Source organism: Schistocerca nitens, chromosome 3, assembly GCF_023898315.1.
Source record: "Schistocerca nitens isolate TAMUIC-IGC-003100 chromosome 3, iqSchNite1.1, whole genome shotgun sequence".
Classification (NCBI taxonomy): domain Eukaryota; kingdom Metazoa; phylum Arthropoda; class Insecta; order Orthoptera; family Acrididae; genus Schistocerca; species Schistocerca nitens.
In genome coordinates, this window is record NC_064616.1 from 32839890 (window position 1) to 32857482 (window position 17593).

Consider the following 17593-nt stretch of genomic DNA (forward strand, 5'->3'; position numbering starts at 1 on the left):
TTACGACCATTTCACGAGTGTACCATGAATGGCAGGAATCCGGTAAAACATCAAGTCTCCGACATCCCTGCGCCGGAAAAAGATCCTGCAAGAAAGGGACCAACAACGACTGAAGAGAACGTTCAACGTGTCAGAAGTGCAACCCTTCTGCAAATTTCTGCTGATTTCAATGATGGGTAATCAACAAGTGTCCATTCAACGAAACGTCATCGATATTGGCTTTCGGAGGCGAAGGCCCACTCGTGTACCCTTGGTGACTGCATGACACAAAACTTTAACCCTCGCCTGGGCCCGTCAACACTGACATTGGACTGTTGATGACGGGAAACAACTTGCCTGGTCGGACGAATCAACATGCATCGAGCGGATGGACGTGTATAGGTATGGAGACAACCTCATGAGTCCATGGACCCTGCGTGACAGCAGGGGGCTGTGCAAGCTGGTGGAGACTCTGTAATGGGGTGGGCCTTGTGCACTTGGAGTGACATGGAACCCCTGATATGCCTCGATCCGACTCTGAAAGGTGACACGTACGTAAGCATCCTGTCTGATCACCTGCGTCCATTCATGTCCAATGTGCACTCCGACTGACCTGGGGAATTCCAGCAAGACAGTGCGACGCCCCACACGTCCAGAAATGCTACAGAGTGGCTCCAGGAACACTCTCCTCAGTTTAAACATTTCCGCTGGCCACCAAACTCCCCAGACATAAACATTATTGAGCGTATCTGGGATGCCTTGCAACGTGCTGTTCAGAAGAGATCTCCACCCCTCGTATTCTTGCAGATTTATGGACAGCCCTGCAGGATTCATGGTGTCAATTCCTGCCAGTACTACTTCAGACATTAGTCGAGTGCATGCCAAGTCGTGTTACGGCACATCTGCGTGTTCGCGGGGCCCCTACCCGATGTTACGTAAATGTACCAGTTCAGCGTATATTTCCGTGTATTTCATAACTGTTTGGTCACACGTCCTGCTACATGTCGATGTTAATGAAATGGACCTGTACTTATTGCATTGCGTTTATTTTCATTTTATATATTGCGGCGGTCTGCGCAACTTTCAATTCTTCTGGGTCGCCATAATTACTACAATAATCCTCATGACGTCGTAGGAAGAGTAATTAAGCCGCTGCATCGTTGATGCACAAGATGCACTCCTAAATTGTTAGCTCACTCAAGAAAGACATTGGTTGTAGAAACATAATCGTCCTCCTATGACTATGATAGGGTCATGACAACATAGTGGAACACAAATGGTGACGGTGTGATAGTTTTGTTACTTCCTGGAATGACAGAGAATTATTTGGCAAGATTCACTTGATATATTCGTTAATATTATTATGGAACTCTTCCATTTGGTCCGTGTTTGCATAGAAAAACAGTAATATCACAAATTGAATCCGCCTTGATGGAAAACACCGTGTTATTTGTTTATTTGTTTATTATCCCAAACTAGTTTCGGCGACAAACATCACCATCATCAGTGGGGTTTTTTAATCCAAAACATGCAGAAAATGGTATGGTTGTACAAACACTGTAAAATGTTGGTTTTGTTTCTCTGTCTAAAAAGCAGCCACACACCATCCAACGAACGTGAGTACACGAATAGCTAAGCAACAGCTAAATACACACCAAAATAACTGGTTTCCACAACAGTACCACAACCCCAAGTATATAATGCTGACGTAGGAAGTTCACCTTAGAGTATCTGTTTACTAACAGCCGCTCACATGGTTGCAGATGACATGATGTTCGCTAAGTAAAAAGACGGCAACAGAAAAAAGAGCACAGAAAATATGTCACATACAGCGTCAATAATAGCTTAAAACATGCTGTAGCATGCAATAAATAAGGTAGTATGAAAGTATCAATATAAAACTATATTTTCAAAAGACGATTTGTAAAAATGCGATAATGTTTTACTATGTTTGTTCAACCATACCATTTTCTGCATGTTTCAGATTAAAAAACCCTACTGATGATGGTGATATTTGTCGCCGAAACTAGTTTGGGATAATAAAGAAATAAACAAATTACACGGTGTTTTGCATCAAGGCGGACTCAATTTGTGATATTACTGATATATTCGTAGTATAAGAATCGTATATAGTGCATGAATTCCACTTTGGTATGTCATAAACTTATCAAATATATGTTTACAGGCAGGGGAGATCACATACACGCAGGAACTACAACTAACTCACTGTCTACATTGCGAATTATCTGTATCAGGCATCAGAAGGGCGATGAGGAGGCGAAGAACGCTGCAGTTGGTCGCTTGCTCTAGGAAAATGTCGACGCACTTAAAAGAGTAAGAGGCAGTAGCTCTCAGTGCCAAACTGGCGAGAGAATAACATTTTACCTGCTCTATGACAGAGCTACAAGCAGCTACATAGAACTCAGAACGACATCTTTAGAAATTTTGTCATCATAAGACGTCGCGCTACATTCAGTAACCAGTAGATCTGGAGGTAACAAACATAAAATACTGCAGAACTACTACTGAAAATACGCAGATCGGTTAATGAAACCGTATCACTGAAAACTCTGTTAACTGTGTTTCGTTCAGCAACTACTCTCACAGCCACATTGTCGTATTTATGTTATAGTCTGGTAAAGCTACTTGGGTATGACAGAAGACTTCGCGTTTAACTAAGACAACCATTTGTTGTATGGTATTTTGATGAGACCCCAGTTGTATTAGTGTAATGCATATTAGTAGCGTTTCCCGTTAGGTTATTGAATAAAATAAACACAAATATCAGAGAAATAGTCAACAATATATTCTACCTCGTTAGCGGAAATCATCCGATGGTGTGCATTTAGTTCTTCGGTCCCACGCATGTAGCGACTTGCTGATTCTAAGTTAACACATGTTTAAGGTGCAATCATCAAAACGAAAACAAGCAAAACAAAACAAAAACCAACTTTGTTGGTAGTTGATCGATAAGGGGCGAGAAAGGAAAAAACATGCGAGTGCCAGATTAGAAACCTTGCGGTAGGCGTGTTTGCCAACCAAGCTCCTTTGTGCTGTCTTTCAGGTCGCATTTGTTACTCTTCGACTGCAAGGCATCCCATTGGTTTCAAACAAAATTCAACTGCGAAGGACACATCGCTGTGAAGCAGTTCTCATCACTAAACACTTTCTTTATGTCACCAAACGTATATCAATAACAATACATTTTGTGGACGTATACATCGTTTGAGATAATGGTTATTATTATTACCTCCTTACGAAGTAACCACACGGTACTTCAAATCACACTCAGGCCGCACTGATTTTGATTTACGGTGACCTCCAGGCTGATGGCGCTGAAATTGGTCTCTCCATGGTAGACACCCACGAGCCCTTTCACAAACATGTTTCCCCTAGATTTTTCTATTACTGGCTGATTAGAAAATGAACGAAGCTGTCTCTGACCTTCTGTCAGACAAATTCTCTTAGCAGATAGACAAAAGACAGCTTAAAAAAGATAGAGGAAGGATGGGTTTGCTATCACGGCTTTGCGTTTGCACTGCATGATATTGACTTCTAGACCACAAATAGGTTATTCACATCAGCAGCTCAAGAGGAAATCGACGCTTCTCGTTATGGGTGCCGCGTACCCCATTATGACAAAAATGTGATGCTGACAAATGTAATATTCGGTGGTTGGTTGGAATGAGACTACCCTGTAATGGCTAAGGTGTGGGCTTGATTCACACTGTGGGTATCAGTTTTTAACAGCCACAGACATACCCTCCTCTCCTCCAGTAACGTCAAGTAAAGAACGCAGGGCTATGCCGTGGTTCGAAATCAACATTAAACTTGCTCATTCGCTAGTGACTGGAGGACGGTTGGATTAGTTTTGGCTGTCAGATCCGGAAGTCACTGCTTGCAGAAACTGTGTCTCTAGTAAGCTTTCTTACAATAATAATGTTATTTTAGTTCATGAACCAATCGCCATTGAACCTACACTTCTTATTTTAAGTGACCCTGAGAATTTGAAAATGTTGGAAATGGACACGGATTCGAGCTCCGATTCCAATTTTTCTCTGGATTTCATGCCTTCTAGATGATACTGGCCCATCATTTCGTTGTTTCCTCACGGCGCCGAACGCCTCCAGGTCCCTGGCAGCCTGAATAAAGGTCTCTGAGCTCGATCTACCCCCACGAAATATTATTAGCATTTTTATTTTTTCCTCGTTGGTATTTTTACACAGTCAGTGCGGTGTTTGTGTTTCTACATTTGTGATTTATCTGTCGTTTGATCAAGGCATTTCCATTGCCCATAGGCTTAACATTATCCTTACAGAGTTTGGCTGATGGTTTATCTATATTTTCATTTGAGTTTACCAACGTATGAAAATTATTATCTGCGTTTCTTTTTAACATTCGACTTGATCATCACAGCCATCCACACATATAGCAAAGTCGGTGACCAACTGAAGAATATACATCTCCCATAAAGAACCTGAGACGAGATTTCTTGTCACACGCAATGAGTCACGACCCCAGAGAACGGTTTTGCAGGTTAAGAGTAACATATCACACGGGCACACGCAAGTCAGAATGCCCGTCTCGGCGTGCTGCACGCCAGCACGAAACAGCAATCGAATATTACATGTAGAACTAGGAATTATTAAGGACATTACCAATACCCCAATTACTATGAAACTTTGTATGTCCTTTTATAACGATAATGGTTACCGACTGTATTACTCTCAAGTTCTTATCTACAGTAACTTTCGATGAATTGAAAATTTTCTAAAAGTCGGAATTTATGAGTTTCTGTGATAAATAGCTACCTGACATGTTAATATGTTTTAGGTGAAGGTCAGTGAAGAAGATTAACTTAATAATTCCAAAATAACGGAACAAGCAACATTGTGATGGAAACAGTAATATGTACGCATAATTTCACTTCTTACACTGCTGCGTAACGTTATTTTCATGTATTTTGTTGTCTGAGGGAGAGTACTGGGTTATATGAATCGAAATAGGAAGCTGATTGGCCACTGTGGTATTCGGCGAATCAAAGAGATCTTACGCGTGCTTTAGTACTGGCGAAGGGATTTCGAATATGAGTTTTAAGGGGTCAGTGGTTAGCTGTTATGGCCATAGGTCATCTAGCCCTGAGCTCCAAGCAGTTTTGTTAAATGTTAGTAACAGGAAATGTTAGGAGATCGAGATATAACAGCTGTCCGCCGTGGCCGTGCGGTTCTAGGCGCTTCAGTCTGGAACCGCGTGACCGCTACGGTCGCAGGTTCGAATCCTGCCTCGGGCATGGATGTGTGTGATGGCTTAGGTTAGTTGGGTTTAAGTAGTTCTAAGTTATAGGGGACTGATGATCACAGATGTTAAGTCCCATAGTGCTCAGAGCCATTTGATTTTGAGATGTATCAGGAAATGTTAAAGATGAAACGCTCATGGCCTTTACGAAAATTTTCGAACTCTTCTGCAAGAAATTATATTTCCTCCCAAGTTAGTCAAAGGAAAATCCGCCTCAGTTGCCAGTAATTCGTCTTTTTTATTGCGCTATCGATTTCGGGAAGTCAAAGCTCCACCGCTAAATGCCACCAATAATTAAAATGTCACGGAGAGCTGACAGCTTAGGTGGCAGGTGGCAGGTGGGGCCCCGATTCCGCTGTCGCTCTGTGCGCAGTCCGGACTCGCACTGATAACTCGTCTGGACTGCCACACACGATGAAAGAAAACATCCATTTATTTCGTTTAGTGTTTGCTGGCATTGAAGGGCTTGACATCATGGAAGGGAGTGCCAAATGAGATACATTACTGTTTGGCTGCAACACAGACCAGCACTCCAAAACAAAGAAAGGGAGAGGGAATAGAAAGAAGAGTATTTCTTACTGAAAATCTGCAACAGCTATCACCGATTTTGGGAGTACAATTTGAACAGAATTTATCAACGAATGCAACTACGGGAAGGAGATTGATGTTTTACAGTAGCCTGTTGACTGATTTCAGTTATTTTAATTTGATTTCTAATAATCAAGGTGAAGCTCTAACGGCCCTACCCTTTCTTTCCTGTTCACCGAAATCCACAATCCTACGATCCGATTTTAGAACTGACAAGTTTTACGTCAGTTATAATAAGCCTCGTCACTGAGAAAGCTAGTCTAACAGCCCTTACTCGCACTTCAGCTTTCGTGTTGGATTTGATAGAAGAGTTTTGGTTTAGTGGTAGTAATCAGTGAACAATGGAGATTATTGGGAATTACATTATGGACCAATTGATGATTTATTGTAGAGAGAAAAAGAATTGATTTTAAATTAGTACTATTATACTCTTTGTGAAGAATCGATTACAGGTAATGATAAAGTTTCTTTTGCTTGTGGCAACTGTTTGATAATGCAGCATTCTTCGTTCGTCAGACATCCAGATCTGTAACTTTTTTGGTTTTCACTTTTTTGTTAGGATTTATCAATCATCGTGAGAGAAATGGATTTAAAAATTAGGTTTCGGAATTTTGTTTACAATGAGATTCTATATCCGAAGTTTAATTTTTGTAATTCTTACATTATAGTTACTTGACTTCAGAGAAAGGTTAACTATTATTGAAGGTTCATTAAATGTTATTAAGTAAAATGACATGATACGGCTAGTAAGTTCATTTAAGGCAGAGTCATTGTCCGTATCACAAGAGTCAATTAATTTTCAGTTTATGTGAAATCATTATCAAACATTATAAACCTAGAATGATAGCAATGTTTTTAGAGAACGTATTGCACCTTGGATATTCAGTAGTTAGATTTTGCATCTCTGTTATTGAGACGCACTGCAGCTACGAGAGCAGTTTGCATGGCGTTATCTAGTGCGACTCAGGTAAGCAAAATAATGTACAAAACAGATTTTTTCTATAATTAAATTTTACAGGAACCAACTTTACTTTCAAAGTAATCAGTTTTTCACCAAATTTCATAATCACATATTGTAATAAAACTAAGTTTCAGACAGGACATGACTTTCTTAGAATTCTCGCAGCTAGATTTCCCTATGCATTCTCTCAACTGAATTTTGTCACCAACAGTTAGCGCTATGCAGCCTATCAACCAAAGGTCCGGTGTGCACACAGTTCAAAAGAGGAGACTCAAAGTTTAGCATCCAACAGACAATTTAACATTAAAAACACAGTCAGCATTACAGATCCACTGTCACTAAAATAAATTTAACAGATAACTTTCACTTGACGACATTCCTTATAGGTTCTGGAGTGGGGGAATTTTCTGAGACATTTTCTTTCCAAGTAGTCAGGAAAAGTGCACTGCCTTCGATCACTATATTCTTGTAGGTTTGTCTTGCTGCTGCACTATTTACTAATCACTTATGTTTTCTTACAGCTCATTGGGATAATTTCTAAGAATTTCTTTATTTGTTTTGAATATTTTTCTTTACTGTCATCAGGTTGAACTAGAAATAACGTAACAAAGAGTTTAATGCTGACTGAGAATCAAATTTCTCATACATCCTCTCTCACTACACCGGAAGAGACATTAACTATGAAATTCTTTTTCATCATTATCTAGTAGTGGCATCTTTTAACTTGAAATGTTATGACGAATCGTTCTGTGTCGCATCTGGAGTCGAAACCATCACATACGCTTATTACTGGGAACGAATAGCGAGAAGTTAAAAATGAAAATTATTTTCCACCTGCTGTAAGATTTAATTTCCTACTGATTGACAAAACACTGCAAGATCACAGGTTAATACAAGCGCCATTACAAATGTGAAACGCTGATATATTAATAACCAATGTAACCGCCAGAACGTTGAATAGTAGCATGCGAACGTGCATGCATTGCGTTAGACATACGCCGGATGTCAGTTTGTGGGATGGAATTCCATGCCTGTTGCACTTGGTCGGTCAACACAGGGACGGTTAATGCTGTTTGTGGATGACGCTGGAGTTGTCATCCTTTGATGCCCAATATGCGCTTCACTGTAGATGGGTCTGGTGATCGAGCAGACAAAGGAAACCTGTCGATACTCTGTGGAACAGTTTGGGTTGCAACAATGGAAATTTGGGCAAGCGTGATCCTGTGGAAACCACCCCCTGGAATGCTGTTCACAAATGGCAGTACAACTGGTCGAATCACCAGTCTGCCGTATAAATTCTCAGTCAGGGTGCGTGGTACAAGCACGACAGTCCTCCTACTGTCACACGAAATCGCACCCCAGGTCATAACTCCGAGTGTAGGTCCAATGTGCCTAGCACACAAATAGGTTAATGGCAGGCCCTCAACAGGCCCCCTTCTACATCTACATCTACATCTACATCTACATTTATACACCGCAAGCCACCCAACGGTGTGTGACGGAGGGCACTTTACGTGCCACTGTCATTACCTCCCTTTCCTGTTCCAATCGCGTATGGTTCGCGGGAAGAACGACTGTCTGAAAGCCTCCGTGCGCGCTCTAATCTCTCTAATATTACATTCGTGATCTCCTCGGGAGGTATAAGTAGGGGGAAGCAATATATTCGATACCTCATCCAGAAAAGCACCCTCTCGAAACCTGGCGAGCAAGCTACACCGCGATGCAGAGCGCCTCTCTTGCAGAGTCTGCCACTTGAGTTTATTAAACATCTCCGTAACGCTATCACGGTTACCAAATAACCCTGTGACGAAACGCGCCGCTCTTCTTTGGATCTTCTCTATCTCCTCCGTCAACCCGATCTGGTACGGATCCCACACTGATGAGCAATACTCAAGTATAGGTCGAACGAGTGTTTTGTAAGCCACCTCCTTTGTTGATGGACTACATTTTCTAAGCACTCTCCCAATGAATCTCAACCTGGTACCCGTCTTACCAACAATTAATTTTATATGATCATTCCACTTCAAATCGTTCCGCACGCATACTCCCAGATATTTTACAGAAGTAACTGCTACCAGTGTTTGTTCCGCTATCATATAATCATACAATAAAGGATCCTTCATTCTATGTATTCGCAATACATTACATTTGTCTATGTTAAGGGACAGTTGCCACTCCCTGCACCAAGTGCCTATCCGCTGCAGATCTTCCTGCATTTCGCTACAATTTTCTAATGCTGCAACTTCTCTGTATACTACAGCATCATCCGCGAAAAGCCGCATGGAACTTCCGACACTACCTACTAGGTCATTTATATATATTGTGAAAAGCAATGGTCCCATAACACTCCCCTGTGGCACGCCAGAGGTTACTTTAACGTCAGTAGACGTCTCTTCTCCATTTAGAACAACATGCTGTGTTCTGTTTGCTAAAAATTCTTCAATCCAGCCACACAGCTGGTCTGATATTCCATAGGCTCTTACTTTGTTTATCAGGCGACAGTGCGGAACTGTATCGAACGCCTTCCGGAAGTCAAGAAAAATAGCATCTACCTGGGAGCCTGTATCTAATATTTTCTGGGTCTCATGAACAAATAAAGCGAGTTGGGTCTCACACGATCGCTGTTTCCGGAATCCATGTTGATTCCTACATAGTAGATTCTGGGTTTCCAAAAACGACATGATACTCGAGCAAAAAACATGTTCTAAAATTCTACAACCGATCGACGTCAGAGATATAGGTCTATAGTTTTGCGCATCTGCTCGACGACCCTTCTTGAAGACTGGGACTACCTGTGCTCTTTTCCAATCATTTGGAATCTTCCGTTCCTCTAGAGACTTGCGGTACACGGCTGTTAGAAGGGGGGCAAGTTCTTGCACGTACTCTGTGTAGAATCGAATTGGTATCCCGTCAGGTCCACTGGACTTTCCTCTGTTGAGTGATTCCAGTTGCTTTTCTATTCCTTGGACACTTATTTCGATGTCAGCCATTTTTTAGTTTGTGCGAGGATTTAGAGAAGGAACTGCAGTGCGGTCTTCCTCTGTGAAACAGCTTTGGAAAAAGGTGTTTAGTATTTCAGCTTTACGCGTGTCATCCTCTGTTTCAATGCCATCATCATCCCGGAGTGTCTGGATATGCTGTTTCGAGGCACTTACTGATTTAACGTAAGACCAGAACTTCCTAGGATTTTCTGTCAAGTCGGTACATAGAATTTTACTTTCGAATTCACTGAACGCTTCACGCATAGCCCTCCTTACGCTAACTTTGACATCGTTTAGCTTCTGTTTGTCTGAGAGGTTTTGGCTGCGTTTAAACTTGGAGTGAACCTCTCTTTGCTTTCGCAGTAGTTTCCTAACTTTGTTGTTGTACCACGGTGGGTTTTTCCCGTCCCTCACAGTTTTACTCGGCGTGTACCTGTCTAAAACGCATTTTACGATTGCCTTGAACTTTTTTCCATAAACACTCAACATTGTCAGTGTCGGAACAGAAATTTTCGTTTTGATCTGTTAGGTAGTCTGAAATCTGCCTTCTATTACTCTTGCTAAACAGATAAACCTTCCTCCCTTTTTTTATATTCCTATTAACTTCCATATTCAGGGATGCTGCAACGGCCTTATGATCACTGATTCCCTGTTCTGCACATACAGAGTCGAAAAGTTCGGGTCTGTTTGTTATCAGTAGGTCCAAGATATTATCTCCACGAGTCGGTTCTCTGTTTAATTGCTCGAGGTAATTTCCGGATAGTGCACTCAGTATAATGTCACTCGATGCTCTGTCCCTACCACCCGTCCTAAACATCTGAGTGTCCCAGTCTATATTTGGTAAATTGAAATCTCCACCTAAGACTATAACATGCTGAGAAAATTTATGTGAAATGTATTCCAAATTTTCTCTCAGTTGTTCTGCCACTAATGCTGCTGAATCGGGAGTTCGGTAAAAGGAGCCAATTATTAACCTAGCTCGGTTGTTGAGTATAACCTCCACCCATAATAATTCACAGGAACTATCCACTTCTACTTCACTACAGGATAAACTACTACTAACAGCGACGAACACTCCACCACCGGTTGCATGCAATCTATCCTTTCTAAACACCGTCTGTGCCTTTGTAAAAATTTCGGCAGAATTTATCTCTGGCTTCAGCCAGCTTTCTGTACCTATAACGATTTCAGCTTCGGTGCTTTCTATCAGCGCTTGAAGTTCCGGTACTTTACCAACGCATCTTCGACAGTTGACAATTACAATACCGATTGCTGCTTGGTCCCCGCATGTCCTGACTTTGCCCCGCACCCGTTGAGGCTGTTGCCCTTTCTGTTCTTGCCCAAGGCCATCTAACCTAAAAAACCGCCCAGCCCACGCCACACAACCCCTGCTACCCGTGTAGCCGCTTGTTGCGTGTAGTGGACTCCTGACATATCCAGCGGAACCCGAAACCCCACCACCCTATGGCGCAAGTCGAGGAATCTGCAGCCCACATGGTCGCAGAACCGTCTCAGCCTCTGATTCAGACCCTCCACTCGGCTCCGTACTGGCCGGAGTGGCCGAGCGGTTAAAGGCGCTACAGTCGGGAACCGCACGACCGCTACGGTCGCAGGTTCGAATCCTGCCTCGGGCATGGATGTGTGTGATGTCCTTAGGTTAGTTAGGTTTCAGTAGTTCTAAGTTCTAGGGGACTTATGACCACAGCAGTTGAGTCCCATAGTGCTCAGAGCCATTTGAACCATTTTCGGCTCTGTACCAAAGGTCCGCAGTCAGTCCTGTCGACGATGCTGCAGATGGTGAGCTCTGCTTTCATCCCGCTAGCGAGACTGGCAGTCTTCACCAAATCAGATAGCCGCCGGAAGCCAGAGAGGATTTCCTCCGATCCATAGCGACACACATCATTGGTGCCGACATGAGCGACCACCTGCAGATGGGTGCACCCTGTACCCTTCATGGCATCCGGAAGGACCCTTTCCACATCTGGAATGACTGCCCCCGGTATGCACACGGAGTGCACATTGGTTTTCTTCCCCTCTCTTGCTGCCATTTCCCTAAGGGGCCCCATTACGCGCCTGACGTTGGAGCTCCCAACTACCAGTAAGCCCACCCTCTGCGACTGCCCGGATCTTGCAGACTGAGGGGCAACCTCTGGAACAGGACAAGCAGCCATGTCAGGCCGAAGATCAGTATCAGCCTGAGACAGAGCCTGAAACCGGTTCGTCAGACAAACTGGAGAGGCCTTCCGTTCAGCCCTCCGGAATGTCTTTCGCCCCCTGCCACACCTTGAGGCGACCTCCCACTCTACCACAGGTGAGGGATCAGCCTCAATGTGGGCAGTATCCCGGGCAACCACAGTCGTTGTCCGATCGGGGGATGCGTGGGACGAGCTGGCCGTCCCCGACAAACCCCCATCCGGACCCCCACAGTGATGCCCATTGGCAACAGCTCAAGCTGTGTGACCGAAGCCAACACTGCCTGAAGCTGGGAGCGAAGGGATGCCAACTCAGCCTGCATCCGAACACAACAGTTGCAGTCCCTATCCATGCTAAAAACTGTTGTGCAAAGAATGTCTGAACTACTCTACAGAGAGCGCAAACAAATCGACAAAATTTAAACGGTTATTAAAATACAAGATTGCCTAGTAAATGCAGTAATGCTGCTACTTGCGCACTGCTGACACACTGCTCGTCGGCGGAAGGAGACTACGCGATTTTACACTATTCAGGTACTAAAACGCGATGCTACAACTCTCAAATACTATAATACGCCCGAAATTTATGAATTAAACAATGCAAGTACCAAAAACACGCAAAGAAATTAAGAATTAAACTATGTAACAAATGAGTGAGCTAGGAGTATACGACTTGCTGCTGCAGCTGCTTATCCAACGGCGGCATGGAGCACACTCTAAACAACACACGCCACTGAGGCAGAACCATCATTCATCAGAAAACACAACAGACATCCACCCTGGCCTCTAATGAGGACTGGCTTGTCACTACTGAAGTTGCAAACGGCGGTAGTTTGGGGTCAGTGGAATGCACGCTACAGGACGTCTGGCTCGTGGCTGTCCTTGAAGTAACCAATTTCTGACAGTTCGTTATGTTACTTTGGTGCGAACTTCCGCTGATATTGCTGCTGCAGATGCACTACTATGCATCAGAGCCATAGGCCGAACACGATCGTCTTCACCCTCGGTAGAGCCACGCGGCCGTCCGGAGTCATCCTTCCTGCGACCGTACATTCTTGTGACCACCGCTGCCAGCAGTCATGTACAGTGGCTACGTTCCTGCCAAGTCTTTCTATCAGTATCGAAGAAAGAACATCCAGCTTCTCGTAGCCCTTTTACTCGATCTATTTCAAACTCACTGAGGTATCCATAATGACGCCTTTGTCCCCTTAAGGCATTCCTGACTAAAATCAACTCACCGCCTTCAGTCTCAAAGGTAATTAGCGCTCTCTACCGTTACAGCGTATATTGAAAGCAAACCTGATTTGCATCCTTATAGTGTCGCTACTAGCGCCACTTTTATCCGACTGGCGCGAAATTTGAATAGACATCATCTTTCAGACGTATAAACAAGCGTTCAAACTTTCGTTTATGCCTTGCTGTTACGATTTTTTCCCGTCAGTGTGTTCAGCATCTCAGGCTCGAATAAAAGGTGAAATTTGTGCCATGTGACATTACATGGCGTTTGGTTCTTTAACAAAAATAAAATTACTACCGTGAGAAGAGCTGCTGGTGACAGACTTTCTGCATGCCGCCACTTCCGCCTCTGTATTGGCGCAACAAATCTCTTGCATTGTCGCAGCCATAGGTAAATAGGATTTGTTTGTGTCTTTTGAAAACCACCAACTGAAGTGGGAATTGAAATCAAGTTTCGGGTATATCAACCAAGAACCAGCCCTCTGTTATGTGTTGCTCAACAGGCTGTTTGGTTCGTTAGTGGATAAAGGAACGAGGAACGGAAGCTGTTTATGAATAGGGAATTCAGATATTAATTTATTCTACATCTGATATCAAATAGTAAAAATAATACATAATTTTGTTGCTGTATTTGTAGCGTCAGTGGCAATCAGTAGATTTGAATGTAGAAATATATGCAGATACAAAATATTTATAAATCTGTCACTCTTCAATGTAATTTCTATTCAGACGATGTCGAGCCCTGGTCACTATGAAAGTCTGTAAATGTTATTCAGCTGGCAAACACACAAAAAGGGGACAGTGTGTGAATGCTCGAACTCAGATACACCCGCCGCTGTGGCTCCTGTGAGGGGATGCTCGCATCTCATTGGCAGCGGCGTAACCGTTTGTGGCAGCTGCGCACATATTTAAAACTGCAGCCGACCGGATGACAGCCGATACCGCATCCACCAGAACACTGAACTGTCCACGTGGCATAGTCGTGATTTTATAGTAACGCTGGCGCACCCCCCTGGATAATAATTCGACTCATTTCCATGATAAATCGAATCGCCATTAACCAGCCGCCTTGGTACCCAGTGCGTATATGATTTTGTAATCAGTAATCACTGAATAAAATCACGTAACGACCATCTACATAAACTGGCAACACTGCAAGATGCGGACGTTTCTACAGTAAGTGTTGCCTTCCATTGAGCTACCCAGCTGCACAACCTAAAACTTTGTAAACGCCTTGCAGCAGAAAAGCTGAGTTATTGTACCTGATATTTCTTTAACTTAATAAACCACATCTCGTCTTTCTGTAACACTGTTGCAAACTCAGCCCAAGTCACAGCGACGCATTGCCCATTGAGCCTTGGATGCACAACGGATGTTTCTGCACTCACATCGACAAGAATAATATTATCTAGTATTATAGTTCGCTTTTCAGTGTGAGATATAGTCATTGTACAGTATCCACCATCGTCGGTAAAATTTACCTGTAAAGAGGAGGTTAGTGGATAAATTCATGGCGATTTTGTTTGATGTGTTGGCAGGCAGGCTGGTATGTGTTTTCATTAATTATATATATATATTTTTTAGTTGAGACTCTAGTATTGTTCTTGCGATAACGTCGTGAATGTTGCGTATTTGAATGTTAAGAGTAGCGTTGTTTATGGGTTACAAAATGGAGCGTTAAGTGAAAAAAAAGTTTGAAATTTGTGACTTTTTTCCGCTTTCGATTATAGAGACGTAAAGGGGAAGTGAAGGAAGTTCGAACATTTGTACCAGTTATGAAGTGAGTGGCATCAAAAATAGTTTCCTCGCTTCGTGTAGGACCTGTCTGACACGGATTGTTCCTCACATTTAGAAAACCAATGGCTGTAGCTCTGTGGCGTAAGAGAAAGAAAACTTTGGGATCCCCCTGGACTAGAAACTCGACCTAACACAGCCTTTTCTTAATGGCACACTGACGTTCCCCCAGACCTGGAAAGTAACTGTGGCAGTCGGGGTTCCACCACTGTCCATGTGATGGATAAGACAGATAATTCGCAATGAAAAGACCAATTAGCTGTTGTTTCTACATGGAATGACATTCATGGAATAAAAACCTGCATTTCAGAGTTATAGGACATATAATAAGAGAAAATCATTCAGAATATTTAATTGAAATACCGTTACAAGGGGAAGAAACGAGTGAATTTAGCAGGATAATTTGGTGTCATTTGTCAGACGTATTCTGAAGTGTACCCAAGCGCCAGTAATCTGCGAAGCAGGAAGGTATATGAAACTTCCTGGCAGATTAAAACTTGGTGCCGGACCGAGACTCCAACCCGGGACATTTGCCTAGGTAGAGCACTTGCCCGCGATAGGCAAAGGTCCCGAGTTCGAGTCTCGTGCCGGCTCACAGTTTTAATCTACCAGGAAGTCTCATATCAGCGCACACTCCACTGTAGAGTGAAAATTGCATTCAGGAAGGTATATGTTTCCATTGCCGACGTGTTTCTTGAGCGAGCTATCAACCGATGCGTAAAGCTTCCACTTGAGAGCTAGAGCAGAAAGAGCCACCAAACTGACAGGTGCCTGAAGTACCACAGGTATAAACAAATGTGTATAAGTTAACCGAAATACCATAAATTAAGAGTAGAGAAAATTTACTAGACGGCCCTCGTAATCTTAGCTGTGATTGTTTTTTGTTTTAGTCTCTACGTTATCAGAACATACATATGAGAATCTTCAAGGAGTAATTATTAGAATAGATTTCTACACTAAAAGTAAATAAGAAAATAGCTTAGCGCTCATTCTGATGAAAGGCTCATTGACAGCAAGTCTTTGAATAAAAAGTAATTTAAAAAAGTAGTCTTGAGTGGCGTTTGCACACAGCAAACCACAGCAAAATTTGGGATACGGAACTGAGGTATATATCCACAGATGGCGCTATGATGTGACTGTCCAGATGGTGTAGGTTTATGATGTTAAACCACGACATTTCATAAACTGTGTTCGTTGTCAGCCAAATTATAAATAAAACTGTGGGGTCCTCCCCACTCGTTTCTCATAGGGTGCATAAATAATGCTGCTTTCTTGGATAGCTATACAACAATTCAAACAAATCACATTAATGATTTTATTACTACAATAAAGTAGATTGACAATACTTAACTTTAGATTTAAAACGAGTTGTCGCAAGCGATGGGAGACATGCAAATAAGTCAGTGTCCTTCACTGTATACAATGATCATGTAAGCAATGGACATGGGTCACTAATAACTGTTCCACTAGTGTCCGTCTTCTAATCTCGTGCCGAGGCTGGTAGGAGCGGCGCTTGCATTCTCTTCGTATATAGGAAGCTCCTGTCGTGGTGCGGTCCTAGCCAGCGGGCTATTGGCTGACGTCGTCTTACAACCTTCTCTGCTCTTGAGTTCTTCATCTTCGTGCCTGCGCTTGTCGATACGCCGGAACAGAAACTAGATTTCTACCGTTGAGGGGACTATAGTACCAGCATCTATGTATCCCACACCCAACACAGCCTCATCACATTATAGCTATTCACAGTAATATGCCCTATGCTTACACCTTTCTGTAGACAATTTAATCTCTTCGCAGCAGACAGTGTCCTCAGTTTGGAGGGGATGCATAAGAGCAAGAGACTATCGCACCATAATGCAACTCATACACGACCACTACTCAACCGACACCCAACCTTCATAGTGGATTTCTCGTGATCACTTACACAGAAAGATATTTTTGTAGTCTTATTGTCTTTCTACATACGGAAGAAGGTTTGCAATCCCTATGTATCTCAGATATCCGTCATATGAAAGTGGAATACTACGGTAAGGAAAATAATTACCGTGTCCTGCCTCCGTTTTGGAGCTAGGTACTCTCTTCTACCCTCGGCGAGATGTAACACTGAGTCCTTGACTCCGCTTGTTCAAAACGGCCCCTGCACATCTTTATGATTTATGCCTTTTCGCCAACCAACGCTGTAGATACATACACTACTGACCATTAAAATTGCTACACCACGAATATGACATGCTACAGACGCGAAATTTAACCGACAGGAAGAAGATGCTGTGATATGCAAATGACTAGCTTTTCAGAGCATTCACAGAAGGTTGGCGCCGGTGGCGACACCTACAAGGTGCTGACATGAGGAAAGTTTCCAACCGATTCCTCATACACAAACAGCAGCTGACCGGCGTTGCCTGGTGAAACGTTGTTGTGATGCCTCGTGTAAGGAGTAGATATGTGTACCATCACGTTTTCGACTTTGATAAAGGTCGGATTGTAGCCTATCGCGATTGCGGTTTATGGTATCTCGACATTGCTCCTCGCGTTGGTCGAGATCCAATGACTGTTAGCAGAATATGGAA